The sequence below is a fragment of the Tympanuchus pallidicinctus genome, unplaced genomic scaffold, assembly GCF_026119805.1.
Source record: "Tympanuchus pallidicinctus isolate F22 unplaced genomic scaffold, pur_lepc_1.0 scaffold16, whole genome shotgun sequence".
In the NCBI taxonomy this organism is placed as follows: domain Eukaryota; kingdom Metazoa; phylum Chordata; class Aves; order Galliformes; family Phasianidae; genus Tympanuchus; species Tympanuchus pallidicinctus.
The window spans coordinates 5,778,913-5,792,988 of record NW_026294679.1 but is presented as its reverse complement, the minus strand read 5'-3'; the positions used below and the strand labels follow the sequence as shown (position 1 = coordinate 5,792,988).

The 14,076-nt window shown below is 36.3% G+C and overlaps 1 protein-coding gene across 1 annotated transcript in view; it reads right to left on the bottom strand.

The window, feature by feature from the left end:
- Positions 1–219: 219 nt before the first annotated feature.
- Positions 220–14,076, bottom strand: part of CACUL1 (CDK2 associated cullin domain 1) — a 187,267-nt gene continuing 173,410 nt past the window's right edge. Inside the window, exon 10 of the mRNA XM_052677318.1 lies at positions 220–696. The gene's annotated coding sequence lies outside the window, so the exon portion shown is untranslated. The remainder of the gene's footprint in view (positions 697–14,076) is intronic.

Sequence of the window (14,076 nt, the reverse complement as noted above, 5' to 3'; positions counted from 1 at the left end):
GACAGAAATGAATATGACCACAGAATTTATGGTTGAAGACTAATTTCTAGCACATTTCATGTTAGTTTACAATTAATGATGCTATTTAGGTAATCACTAGATTACATGTTAAAAGAGAAAATTAATTGAGTGTTTCCCATTTGTATCTGAATACATTAGAGACTTTCCAGCTACAGTTTTCCCAATTACAGCAGAATTTGAAGAAAAGATTGACAGGACTGTTTAAGAGGAGCTTTTATTTTCCTTTCCCAACAAGAGATTAGACTTCTACAGAGATACTCTATGGAATATCAAACTGTAGTTCATGCCATTGCTGCATACAGTAGTAGAACTACATTTTTATTTTATGAAGATCAAAATTATACCAACTATGTAAGATATTCATTCATCTTTATTCAGTAACCTGTATAAATTCAGAGTGTAGAGGGTGCAAATCTGTTTGATGATTCTGGACAAAATTTTTCAGCTGTGGTATTCTGAGTGGCTCAGCTGTTCAACTGCAGTATGATGTGCTAGGAAAGTACCCCCATCAGACTGCCTGTGCAGCTCTTGCTGCTGCTCCTGATGACACTAATCCATATTCCACTTCTAAGTTGGCTGCTTCTCAGGGAAATGCTGCTGCTTCAACATCTTTTACTGCTGATCCAGCTTTACATTTTTGGAGCAACTCAGGAATTCTCTCTTCCCCCTTTATAACTAGGGAAAGTAAACACAATTCATTGTTTCATTTAAAAAAAAATTATTAAACCACAGCATCATTATGAATTCTATCTGTAATGCCTCATGCTGTGTTTAAGATGCCTTAATGTACTCTGCAATAGTCTCTGTTGTAACAGGCCATACAGGTAAGCTGAGTGACCAGCTTGGGATTCTTCCAATATCCTGGGACTCTGCAGCTACAACTGTCAACTCATTTTACCCTGGGCAATGCATTAGGAATACGCCAGGTTATACTCAGAGGACTGCCTATAGCTAGGCATCTGATGAGATGATCCCTTAAAAGCTAAAAATCAGTAAAATAATAACGTGATGCTGGAACTGGGTACCTACCCTTATTTCTTTGTGTTTAACTACATCAAATGAATATTTTAGAGTACTTAAACTCTTAAAGACACCACACAATTGTTTTGTAGCTCCTTTCATTTTGATGCCTAATAAAACATTATCATGCATTCAAGCTAACATGGGAATGCAATAATAAGAGCTGGACAGTAAACCTAGTTTTCAATCTTGGCCAAATTCCATGTTAGGCAATTTTGTTTGCCCGTAGGCATACAACCAAACCTTCACTTCTGTTTTAAACACTTGCACCATGTTGGCATGTACAGATGGTTTCAAAAACAAAGGTTGCAGTGTAAGCTGACATGCCCTGTTTTCAATTAAATTTCCAAATAACACTGAGATTCTTTGGAATAGATAAGGTGATCAGAGCATGTATTGGGAGATGAAGAGGCTACTGAATATTGTTAACAATGTGCATTTAAGAAAAAAAAAAAAAAAGATCCTAGCCGGTCTTTTATTAGAAATAAACAATTCATTGAGAAAAACACTACTTTAAATAAAACAGGAATTAATGGATGCAAATCAAGAAGCATTTTGGGAAAGTTTTCCTCTTGTTTGTACACAGTGTCAGGCAGATCATCATAACTTATCAGATTTTAGCATAGTTTTATTGTATCTCCTTATTTTTCAACAGTAACTTTTTCCAACAGCTCTGGCTTTGGAATGTTGCTAGAAAAAAATAGATGTGCTGCAACATGCAGAATCCTGTTCCCTTCTCATTAAAAGTTACTTGCCTCTTTGCAGTTTACCCGAGTCAGTTTAAGAGAAGGATACGGTTCAAGAGTTGGAGATATCAACTATATTTTCCCTTATCTCTTAACAGTGAATATAGTTGAAGAGCTCAGTATACTTTCATCTCCTTTTTCTTTAAAGCTGTGCAACATGGGTCTGTTTCTTTTTTGCTGAGGAAATGAATGTTTTGATAAGGGCCTATTTGAATCAGTGCTGAGCACTCTAAATTCTAAATTCAGTGTTCCCACTGTAAATTCTTACTATATCTAGTTACATATGTTTCAAAGTGTACAAAATCTCTAATCACATGCTTTCTTTATATTGAACACTAAGCGCAGCACAGCTTTATATCTGATGTGGATTTCTCAGTGTTTGTTTTCAAGATTTGCACCTTCCTTGATGCCCACTCTTTCATTATGAAAGCAGGGTTGATTCTCCCAGAGTTGACTGTTTTGGTGTGTGAATAAAACAGTCTGGTTTGCATCAGGTCCTTGATGAACCTCAGAAAAACCAAAACTGTTTGGCCTGTCCATTTAGGGTCCCAAATTGAATCCAGTGCTGCCAGTCAAGACCAAAGGATCAATGCTTCTTTTGAGTTGCAGGCAGTACTTGGCAAAGTAAGTATTGTTTCCTGAGCGTGCAAAGGTTTTGTTCAGCTGGCTTCTGCATTCTGCAGATGATGGGATCAGAAGGGAGATCTGTGCAGCTGTGCTTAGTTAGCAAACAGGTGTCTTTTGCAAGTTAATCATCAGCAATGGGAAAAGAAGGGTTCAACTACAACACTAAGTTTGCTGCTGCTACTTCTTCAGCAAATGCTATATCAAGTTCTATTCCATATTGTAAAGCTTGATTTCCACTCCTACACTTATTTCATACACGATTTCTTGCATTTCTCACACATTTCTTAAAATATTTTGTGTTTATGAGGAGAGTAATGGGTCACATGAAGCAAGAGCAGCAGGATGAAAGTAGTGCTGAGAGTGAGCTCTCATGTAAACTCCTAACTGTATTATGATGAGTAATCTCATGTTTCTCTTTAAATGAGAAACAATCCATCTACATTCAAAGCTCTAAAACTCCTGTGAAATTTTCTGGGGTTGTACAAGGAATTTTGCTTCTTCATTTTTTTATTATTATTATTTTTTTAATTATCTTTGAATTCTTCATACTTTCCTAGATCTGAACTGATGAGGAAAGGCAAAAAGAACAAACTGACAGGGTCTGGACTTTTACCACTTTCTTATACAACAAAGTGAGATGTGATAAAAAAAATTCTGGGTATAGAGCAGCTCTCTGAGCAGGTTTGCAGATAAAACCATATCTCTTGTGGTGCTCCACAAGACCTATAATTCTCCATTTACGGCAGTGTCATAATGCACTGACTTCAGTTGTGCCTTAAAAAGACAGAATTCAAAAGGCAAAGTAATTTTGTAAAATAAATAGAATGCCTAAAGATTAATTACAAAAGTCTCCTGCAAACTTCAGGTTCCAAGAATGGTCTATCAAATAAATGTGACACTTCATAAGGCCTGCAGAACAGAAGCTGAGATTTAGCCCACAATGAGCCATGGAAGTTCATCTGTTGTAGGAACTCCTCTTAGTACAGAGAAGTGTCTGGGCTTATAAACCATTGGTATTCGCATGGAAACTTTAGTTACAAATTTCCTTTCTTGTGATACTGAAATAAATATACATGCCAGGAGCAAGATGGATTAGGGAGAAGTGATCTATTTAACAGTCTTCCCTAAATAATCCATTCCCCTTTACCATACACTTGGCTTTGAGTAATTCACATAGGAGGTTTTTGGAGATGGTTGCTACACTCAATCCTGCTCCATACATTATTATTGCAGGACTGTGGTATTGGGCCTACTAATCTCAATAATATGTATGTATATATTTTCTTAAACTTCCAGAATCTGGTTTCTAAGCATTTGAAGCATAGATCCCATAGGATTATCTAAATCTGACATTTATCTGGGTAAAAGCTAACACGTAAGATGTCATAGCTAATCACATGTTTTTTATACTTTCACTTGGAGAAGAAAGAATACTGGAAGTGACACACTAACAAATAATACATAATCTGTACACGTGAAGTAATCTTTACTGCTTTGTTACTTTTTAAATGTGCTACACACACCACTCACAAATACAATTACCTTTGTAGTTTAGAATCGTGATATTTATTGTAAGTAATACAATAAGTAATTGATCCCTGAAATTTTGACTGGGGAGAAATTACCTGTTTAAAATTCTAAGGCAAGCTGTTAGATTTTTAGTCATACGATTGGACAAATCCCTGACAAAACTCTTGTTAGTCACAGAATATGGAAGTTAGAAGAGTTATTCTGCTATGCACAATGTACTAAAATGAGTGTTTGCTTTTAACTTCTTTTATTACCTTCAGGAATATACATGATCATGGGATTACAAGAGAAGTCAGACACTGCAATTCTGATTTCACATAAAATCTGAGGTCCAGAGGGAACTCAGGAGCTTATCTTGTTGATCTTCTCTGACCCACAGCAAGCTTTAGCTGTGTCACCTTCACCTTCTGCACTGCTTTTAAAGATCTTCAAGGTTTCACAGCAGTCAGACAACCTATTTCCCTACCTCACTGTTAATATTCAGAAGCTTTCCCTAACTACTTCACTAAAATCCTTTAAACTAACAATTGAATCTGTTTTCTCTTCTACCCAAACTTGAATCGTAAAATGTTCTAGCTCCCTTTTGCCAAAACAAAATACAAGTGTGTTTGTGGATATTTGTGTTTTCTACTTACTATAGAAGTCAGATTCTGACATGAAACACCCCATTCAAATTTTACTGGGAAAAAAATATATACAACCATAATAACAGATAACAGCAAGTCCTGTCTATTTCTTCTGCTACAGCTGTACAACATATTTGAGACTTTAAAATAATCAAACAATGTTGTTTCAGACACATTTCAGTACATATTCTCATCATATTTTCTTCAAGTGTTGCAAGATTATCTAGCTTCCTAAATGAGTGTTAAAATAGCCCTTACCTTGCTTGCACACAAAGAAGTCCAACTGCATGTGCTATTAGTGTATAGTTATCATAAAAATAAATTAGCCAGTCTGTATTTTCAGGTTAATCTTCAATTCATAATTGAATTAGTAATTACTGTAAGTTAATATAATTAGGTGCTAACACTTAATTGAGAATTATTTATTCAGGAATCTTCACTATTGTAACACTTCTTACAGCTCCAAATCATTTTGAGTAATATACTGCATCAAATAAGCTTAACCAAAAAAAATGGATGGACAGCATGTGGGATACTACAGCTTAATGATAAGAGTTAGCCTTAAAATCCTAAAGTTCTTTCTGAAACAAGAGGAGAAAGAGCTTTTTTTGACAGCCCTTTGGATTCTGCAAACAGAAGAAGTCCTACCTGAATATTTTCAAAGGACAGCACTGAATTACATTGGAAAAAATTCTGTTGTCTCCAGTGGCTGTTGATGTGGGTTCCAAGAGAAGGCTTTACTTCTAAATCTCCCTTAGAAGAATTGATTCAGAGGAGCAAATGGCAGTTCCCAATCAGTATCTGGTGACTGCATGTACATGCCTCATATCATAACATTAATTCATAATCCCATTGTTTCAGAGTCTTGGAGTTATATTACTGTATATCAGTGCTTTGCTAAACTGCATAGATGCTGTGGTTAGTGTACTTGAAAAGGCTGCAGTGCAGTTTGAAGATTGTCTCAAAGATCAGATTTGCTTTAATTTCTGTACTAATTCACTGAAGATGCACAAGTTAGGCTTCTGGCTTTGACTCTCTTAGCTGTGCTTGAGTATGTAGGCTCATCTTTTCTGTGCAGTTTGAACAAGTTGAGTTTCTTCTATACCCAGGATAAAGTACCGAGCTTGCATCAATCCATCTCTTTGCCTGCTCACTTCAAAATTAACTAAAGTGTAAGGCAACACATGGGCTGTGAGGTTGGATTTGGGACCGATCACAAGTAGAAAGCTAATGTGACCATAAGTACCACCATGAAAAGCATAATAAAGACAGCAGAGCAGCAGAATTCCAGGCCTCAGCAAATGAGAATTTACTGAAATACAACAGTGGGCACAAAAAAAAAAAAAAAAAAAAAAAAAAGAGAAAAAAGCTGCTTACCTTCAGAAGGGCCTCAGGTATGCAGAGATCTCCAGCAAAATATCCTTACCTTCCCCTGCCAACCCTTAAATGAGGTCTGGGAAGGGGTGGATCCTGGCTTCACCCCTTCCAGTCACTCAGCTGCATTGCATGCACCTGAGCTCCCCTGGTGGCCCTGCCTTCCACCAGGTTCTCAATCACTGTTTTAGGCTGTGACAGCATTTCCACTACACCATATTTCAAGACAGTGTGTCTGTTCTTTTCAAACTCAATATACAAACTCAATATACAAAATATACAAATATACAAAGCTAAAAGAGATACAGAATAATTGGAAAAGTCTTCTGACCTTTTGACTTTGGTCAGATCAGAAGAAGAAAGTGTGGTAAAACATATAAAGCAACTTATGTGATGCATCCAAATTTTTCATTTCTGATTCAATGTAAATTCAACATCTGATCAAGGTGTATCACGTTGATCAGTCACAGTAGTTTCATTTGTTGATTTGGAAGAGAAAACAAGCATTTTTCAAAGTGATGTGTTAAACTCTCTGACTTCCCGGAAAGTCAACATTAATTGTGGTGTTTGATCTTATTCTTGTTTTATAGAGTAACAATGAAGTGCAGTAAGTTCAACAGAACTTCAGAATTACTTTGATAAATCTGTCAGAGGAAAAAATATTACAATCAGTATACTGAATATTTGCTTCTTTTCTTGAAATATAAATTAATTATGACTATATAAAAACCTTTTACCATGGCTAATTAATCAGAATCTCCTCATAAACTATGTGTCGACAGCACTGTATGTCTAATTATCTTTTCACTTCAGAATTGTGTGGTTGAATAATGAAGAAAACATTACCTGATGAATTCTTTTATTTTATGATGATATCTCTAGAGACAGAAAAGACAGAGCAGCTTAAATGCCATCTTAAATTACATCTTGGCCTTGGCAAGCTTTCAGCTGGTTTTGATTTGCATGGAAACCATTTCTGTAAGACTCATATTCTCTGAAAAACAGAACTTAAAGCTATAACTAGAATAAATTATCTATAGCTATTTAGGGCTCTATTAAATCTAGATGCTAGGCACCCTTTTCACATGCAGAATGCAATGGAACAGCTTTTAATACCCTGTCAACCTGTTCTGTGAAAAGTCGATTGGGCAGGGAAGGTTTGATTTGGCTGTTTTTATTAAAATATCTTTCCCCTCCTTATACCATCATGAACCACTCAGCCTAATTTAAACCAGGTAAATTCACCAATCTGTCTTGCAAGTCTACAGAAACAGCTTTTATTTTTGAAGTGATGACATCTACCCATAACTATTGGCATGCAAGCTCAAGGCAGTTATTCATACACTGCTGATAGGGAATTGATCTCTATATGATATACCAATATAAGAAGCACATTTGTGGATTATATGCATCCATGCCTTTCTCTTTTGATTGCATCCTCCTCACTGAGAATAGGGAACAATTTTGCCCAGGACATGATGGGAGGGCCAAATCAAGTAGCGTTAGACTACATATCTCATTAATCAAGCTTTTAAATTTGTTATGCTTTTATAATTTAGAATATGTCCACCTGCAGCACCTCTGCGGAATGTAAATAGCATCACATCGCACAGAGATTCATAAGAATGCCTGCTAGTACAGTAAAATTATGATTTGATCTAGTCTTATTCATTATTTAGTTTAGAGCTTAATTTAATCTAACGCCTGGCTTCAATGCTTGTTTACTGTTCTGCAGACCAGCAAAAAGTAAGGGAGCTTCAGCTGAGTACAGGTGAGAAAAAGGAAGACAGTAATTAACGTCTTGAAAGCGAATACTCACACAATTAGAACAAAAGACTTCAAAAAAATTAAGAAGAATTTTACTCTCTATTTCACCTCCTGTACTTCCTGGAAACATCAATCTAGATCATGCTTTAAAAATAGTAATGTTGAGCATTGCACTTCCATCTGCCAAGTATCTACTCTGCAAGTTATTGGAAAAATCTTCAATAATAGAAAGCACTTTTTTCTTGAAGCACCTAGAGGGAAAATAGCCTTAAGTCAAGACTAATTCTAGCTCCAAAATACTGACACTGGCTCCTACCTCTGTGAAAAGACTAAAGAAACCTATGAGAATCATATAACTTTATACATCCAAATAAGCAATCTGAAAATGCGTTCCTTAAGTTCAGATATAGAGCATGTTAGAGAGTCAGCTATTCTGACCTCCATGGTTAATGAATTCCATAAGGAGAGAGCAAACACTAAAAATGCCCTGTAGCTCAATGTCTTCAGCCAAAAAGAACTAATCCAATTGACTGAGACCAAAGAAAACGACTGAGGATGTATGGTTCCAGAATGTCTCTGAGGTATTCAAAATCAAGTCAATTTAAGGACTTGTAAGTTAATAACTAGGACTTTACACATAATCCTGTACTTTACAGGTAGCCAGAGAAGGTTTTTTACAACCAGGGTAATGTGATTTTCATGCATAGTGTCAGTCAAAATTCAGCTGCTGAGTTCCAGACTAACTGAAGTTTCTTCATCAGTGCAATAGCAAGACCTCAAAATGCCAATGTGAAATTGCCTTTCCTGGTTCTGGAGTGGATACAGTGGATACTAGCAAGGGCAGATACCATGCTTTTAATCTATGTTTCAAAATAAGTGGAAATAAGATACTTAATAACTAGCATTTTAAAAGGTGGATAAAACAATTTAAGGTAGAAAACCTTAATTATTGTATGCCATTTTATCATAACTCACCTATAGAGTGCATGGCAAAACAGAATATTATGGAGCTTTAAACTAGATAAGTTGGGAGTCCATATTAGGACAAATGCATGACAATTATTAGTACGATTGTTAGCTGTAGAGGACATGCATTGATGGAAAGGGTGGGAAAAGATTTTCTGACAGAAAAAAAACATCTGTGATAAAAGATTGGTTTTTCCTTTTTATGTTCAACAAAGTTTAACCGGTATTTCCAGACACTGGATCCCTGTTTAGAATTGACAGAGTGAAGGATACTGTTTTCGTCTTCAGTGGTTCTTGTAATGATGAGCTGTTTGTACCTTAGCAGATGATAAATAGATACACAGACATTTAAGCACAGGGCCACCTGAGTTCATCTTTATACCTGCTTTGGCAGATGAAACTTGCTTTTCAATAGCTATCCTCAGATATATTGCTGAAAGTTAAGATATGAGAATCAATCATTAGGGATGAAAGCGCCGGGTATTTATAGGAGAAAGAGTTATTAAAAGAAGATCAGCAATGGTTTTACCAAGAATAAATCCTGTCAGACAGAATACGACTGATTTCTTTGAAGGAATGACAAAAGAAATAAATGATGGGAACGTGGTGGACATAATTTATGTAGACTTCAGTCAGGGGTGTAGCCAGCAATTTGAAGTTTGTACACATCCTGGCTGATCCCGTGCCCCCTGCCTGCAATATCCCCATAATCTCCCACAGCAGACAGGCCATTGCGTATGATCACTAATGCAGCAGGCACACATAGATGTAGATTTGTATCAGAGCAATGCTTTCAGAGTCCAGGAAAAAAAGCTGGCCCCGGGAAAAAAAAGATTGTATTTTGCATGTGCTGCTTAAACTGACAGTTTTAGAAAACATTTTTGGTAAGACAAAATCAGAAATACAGATATCAGCATTATAATGGTGGAACAGCCTCAGTCAATTAGAAATGTATTTCTGTTGGAGGTTGAGTAACATTTCTTTGAACATCTTTTCTCTGTTATTTGAAGACTAAAAACCAAACATTAATCTTGGGAATTTATCTTTTTTTTTTTTAATCCTAAGACTTCAGAACTGTCAGAATTCTCCTTCTTTCTTTTCCCATTTCCATCGCCAAGATTCTCTTTCCAAAGGCCTCTTCCTCTCTGACTACACTGCTGTACTCCAAATGAAGAGGCTTTCAGTATTTTTTTGCAAGTATTGCAAATCCAATGAGTCTGAAAATTGGTCAACCTTTGTTCTGTCTCCTCTGAAAAACAGAGTGATAATTATGCAAGACTTCAACCACCATCCATATACTATTTCCTAAGGTAAGGCCAGTTTTCATATCACTTCCATAGGTGGTAGATGTACAGTGGTTACTTGCAACCTTTTCTGACTGCATCTGTAAAAAGTCTATTCTTTTTTCGACTTATCTCATATAATCTGTAATATATTACTGAGTGATACTGCCTTCAATAATAACAAGTCCCTGGCCCATATTACTTCCATTCTCCATTACATTTAATTAATTAGATGTCATTCTTCCACATTTACCTATATTCTAAAATTCTCTTTTTCTTACAACTCTTCCCAATTCCTCTGGCAAGCTTAGTCTTTTAATTATTATTTCTTCTTTTTAATAATGTTTCAGCTAAGCTTGAATTAAATCTGTGGATTTGAAGAGTCATACACTTACAATTTGAGTTTAGTTTCAAATCTGAACTCCTACTCAAATCTGTAGGAAAGCCTTCTACACTGAGATACTGAGTCCTGAAACTTTACATCTGGTTTTATATAGCTCACCATTTCTGAATGATATTGTATTAGGCACATATTGTTTCTTTACAAAATTATCTGTAACTGAGTCAAAGAAGAGAATAGGTTCCTTTGAAGCTGTATATAGGTTTATAAAATCTGAGCTGTATACTTTTCCTAGATTTTTACCAGTCATCTCATGCTACTAAGATCTGCCACCTGGGATATGACTGAATGTAAACATAGAGCACATTGAGTTGCTTTGGTAACACATAGCATGCAGAAGATCTAGTAATTTTGCCCTCAGGTAACCAAACACGTGCTTTTGATGCAAAAGGAGTTCTACTCCTGTTGTTTGTAACTTGTTTTGAATCTAACATAAGAAGTAATTTACCTGCAAGAACTTGATCTGCCCTTTACCACTAGCTCTGCTTTTTCATCTAGAGCTTTAATATTTGCAAAAATTTGAACAGCTTAAGTTTTTTCCTAAAGCGTTTTTAGGTATGAAAGATTAGAACAACATGGGGAAAAGACTGTCAAAATCTCATTGTTTTTCTTTTTCAGACATCATATTTGTTTGTCTTGTTCCATTTGTACTAATGCTCACTGCTAGACAGCCAGGGAGATTTGTTCAAGTAAGCATGTAATCACGTCCTCTAAGAAGTGGTGAACCAGATTATCACAAGGCATGCAAATGTTTGACAGATTATTACTTGCTGCGTGCTTGCATACAAGAGTCAGACCAATCTGTTCTTTTTTCTGTGCTATGTAGGTTCAAATACTAGCTGCATTGTTCTTTGTGTCTTATTATGTAGGCTACCCTGACTAGCAATGTAATGATATATGGTGGTCTCTCCACCTAAATTCAAGCATTGACATGTACTGAATGTTCACAGTGAACAGCAGCAGCTGGGATTTTGTTGCGAGTTCATCTTTCTACCAGTTCTATCCTTCAGGGTGTCATTATCAAAGTAGAACATACTTCTCAACCTCGAACAGTGTGAGTCTTGTGGAAAAAAAAATATTCAAGCAGAAAGATATGTGAAATTCTCATTGAATTAATGGGTCTCTTTGATTTTTGCCCAGGAGAATACAAAAATCAAAAATTTTTTAAGCCAAAAAAATCTGGCGTCTCCTGGGTAAAATGTGAGAGTTGAAGAGTATGACATAAGCATTAGTAGCCTTTGTGCCTCTTGATAGCTCTGCTGAATCTCCCAAGACTCTAGAAGTTGATTTGTCAGCTTAACATTAGCTTCAGCCTTAGCTGCAGCAGTAGCTGTTGTTTCACCTTTATCAGCATAAATGGTACAGCTACTGGAGGGACTGATGTGGTAAATCTTTTTGTGACACCATTTTGTTTTTGCCACTATCTCTAATTGGCTTGCTTGTGCACTCTGCATCCCAAGCTAGATAGACTGAAAGCTTCATCACACTTTAATTAGAAAAGAGCTATTTTAAAGTTACAGAGTTGACTAATTTTATTTGCCATGTCTCTAAGGGTCACATTTTTAAACTGGACCACTTAAAAATGTGATTGTTAATATTTTGCACAGGCTGAAATCACAAAATTGCATTGTAAGCATCATAATTTGACACAATGAAAGAAATAAATGTAAGTCTGCTGATACCAACAAAACAATGTGGTTTTTGTAAGAAGTTAGAGATGCTAGTTAAGATTTACTCTTTAGCTCTTCCACAACTGCCTACAATTTCCTTATACCCGATCAGGTGTGGATGTCCAGAGTTGAGTGGTTAGACATATTCTCACTTGTTGGTATGACTCCTTCTTTCTTCTTTTTTCTTTTTTCTTCTTCTTTTCTCATTACATTGACTGCAATAAAAAATACTGCTTTAAAGCCAGTGATTAAGTGACTTAAAGCCAGACAATAGCTTAACACACTACAGAGATGTGTGAAAATTTCCAGGGAATGGCATTGCCATGACAAAAGTAAAGCTGATGATACTGGACTTTCTGGGCACATGGTTCCCTTTTCGTGTGTCAGCACGTGGGAGGGAAAGGTCAAGGGGATCAACGGAGGTGAACTGCTCAACTTGGTCCTTGCAATATTGCAATAACTTTGTCTCATCTTGTGAGACTCCCGAACAGACACCTGTATCTCTCAAATGCAAATCACTTTCTAGATACGTTACAGTAAGAAACATCTCTTGCTGCAGGATTCAGTTGTTCGTGGACTTTCTCAAGTGAGCAGTATCATAACTTACACTTTCCTTAGAACAGTTTCTATGTTTCTGTGAGAAGTGATTTTCAGTTCATTCAAACATACTGGAATTCTGTATCCTGACTTAGGGGTCTCTGATGCAGACTGTCTGTATTTAGATTATTTTTTCTTCCAAATATAATATATTTCCTTTATACATTCTGGTACCAGTACAACTTCAGGCACAACTCTGGCTCAGTATTCCAGGTAGGTAGTAGTGCACAAAGAACAACATTACCAATGAAAAACCTAACTTATTCAGATATGTTAAATGCTATTTTTCCAAAATCACGGCCTTGCACTTTTCTCCCCTCAGGTGAAATAATAAATGTAACATTGAAACTCTATAATCCATTTTTTTGAAAATGAAGCTCTCTGGCCACGTATCCCCACTATTGATGTAAGATGGTGATAGTAGGAAGCCACTGTTGACATGTTCAAAAAAGTGAGAGTTCTGTGATCTACCTGCAACAAGGGAGGCAGCTCTTCATTAGTCCTTTTGTGTTTGTGTAGAGCTGCAACATTAAATTGCCCTTTGGTTTTTAAAGCCTTCAATTTGTTTGTTTCTTTGGCACAAAGAAACTTCTTAAGCAATAGTTAATATAATCTCTTTTCCCTGTTATGGTTTTAAATGCTATTGATCACAGTATCATTCTTCTTGTATAAGCATAGAGAGAGGAGCAGGAAATCTATCCTCACTCGACCCAGCAGAGAGGGATTCACCTTGATTAAAGGCAAACTTATATTTCCTACATCATTTTTCCCATCTCTCTTTGTAAGGCTAAGTGATAACTGAATCTGGGGCATCATGAGTTATTCAAGCAATTTGTACAACAGTTGAGGCTTTTAAAAATCTTGTTTTACTGTAAGTCTGCACCTTCTTTACAACCTCTAATTTGTCTGTATTTTCTTCTCCATTATTTCCTCCCCCTTCTCTTTCAAAATATGCAGCACCGTAGAAAATACTTTGCAATGTACTGTTGAAGCAGCATCTTAACTCAGTCCTGTGATGCTAAAATGTATGCACAAAAAGTCTTCAGTTTAAAGTAAGAGACAGTTTTGGCGCTCCAGGCACATGTGTAACCTCAAAGGATGGACTACCAGGAAAGATAGATTGGAGAGTACCAAAATGGCACGCAGTTAGCTGGATTAATAAGGATGTAGTTATTTCAGATCTGGAAAATGAGGAAAGTGATTCTGTTGGGTGAACTTTTGTTAAACTACACAGATCTATTTGAGAGGAGCAAACTGGTCAGCAACAGAATACTTCTATCTGCCAGAAAAAACAACTCTATTGAAAACTTGGATGCTCAAAGGTCAATTAAACACAAAAAACCACCATATGCATCCTCCTAGCCTCTGAAACTCATCTGATCAATCACAAAATGTAGCCTTCTGTGTTTCTTCTGTGAACCTGTGGACACGTCTTTGTGACAGCTTCTT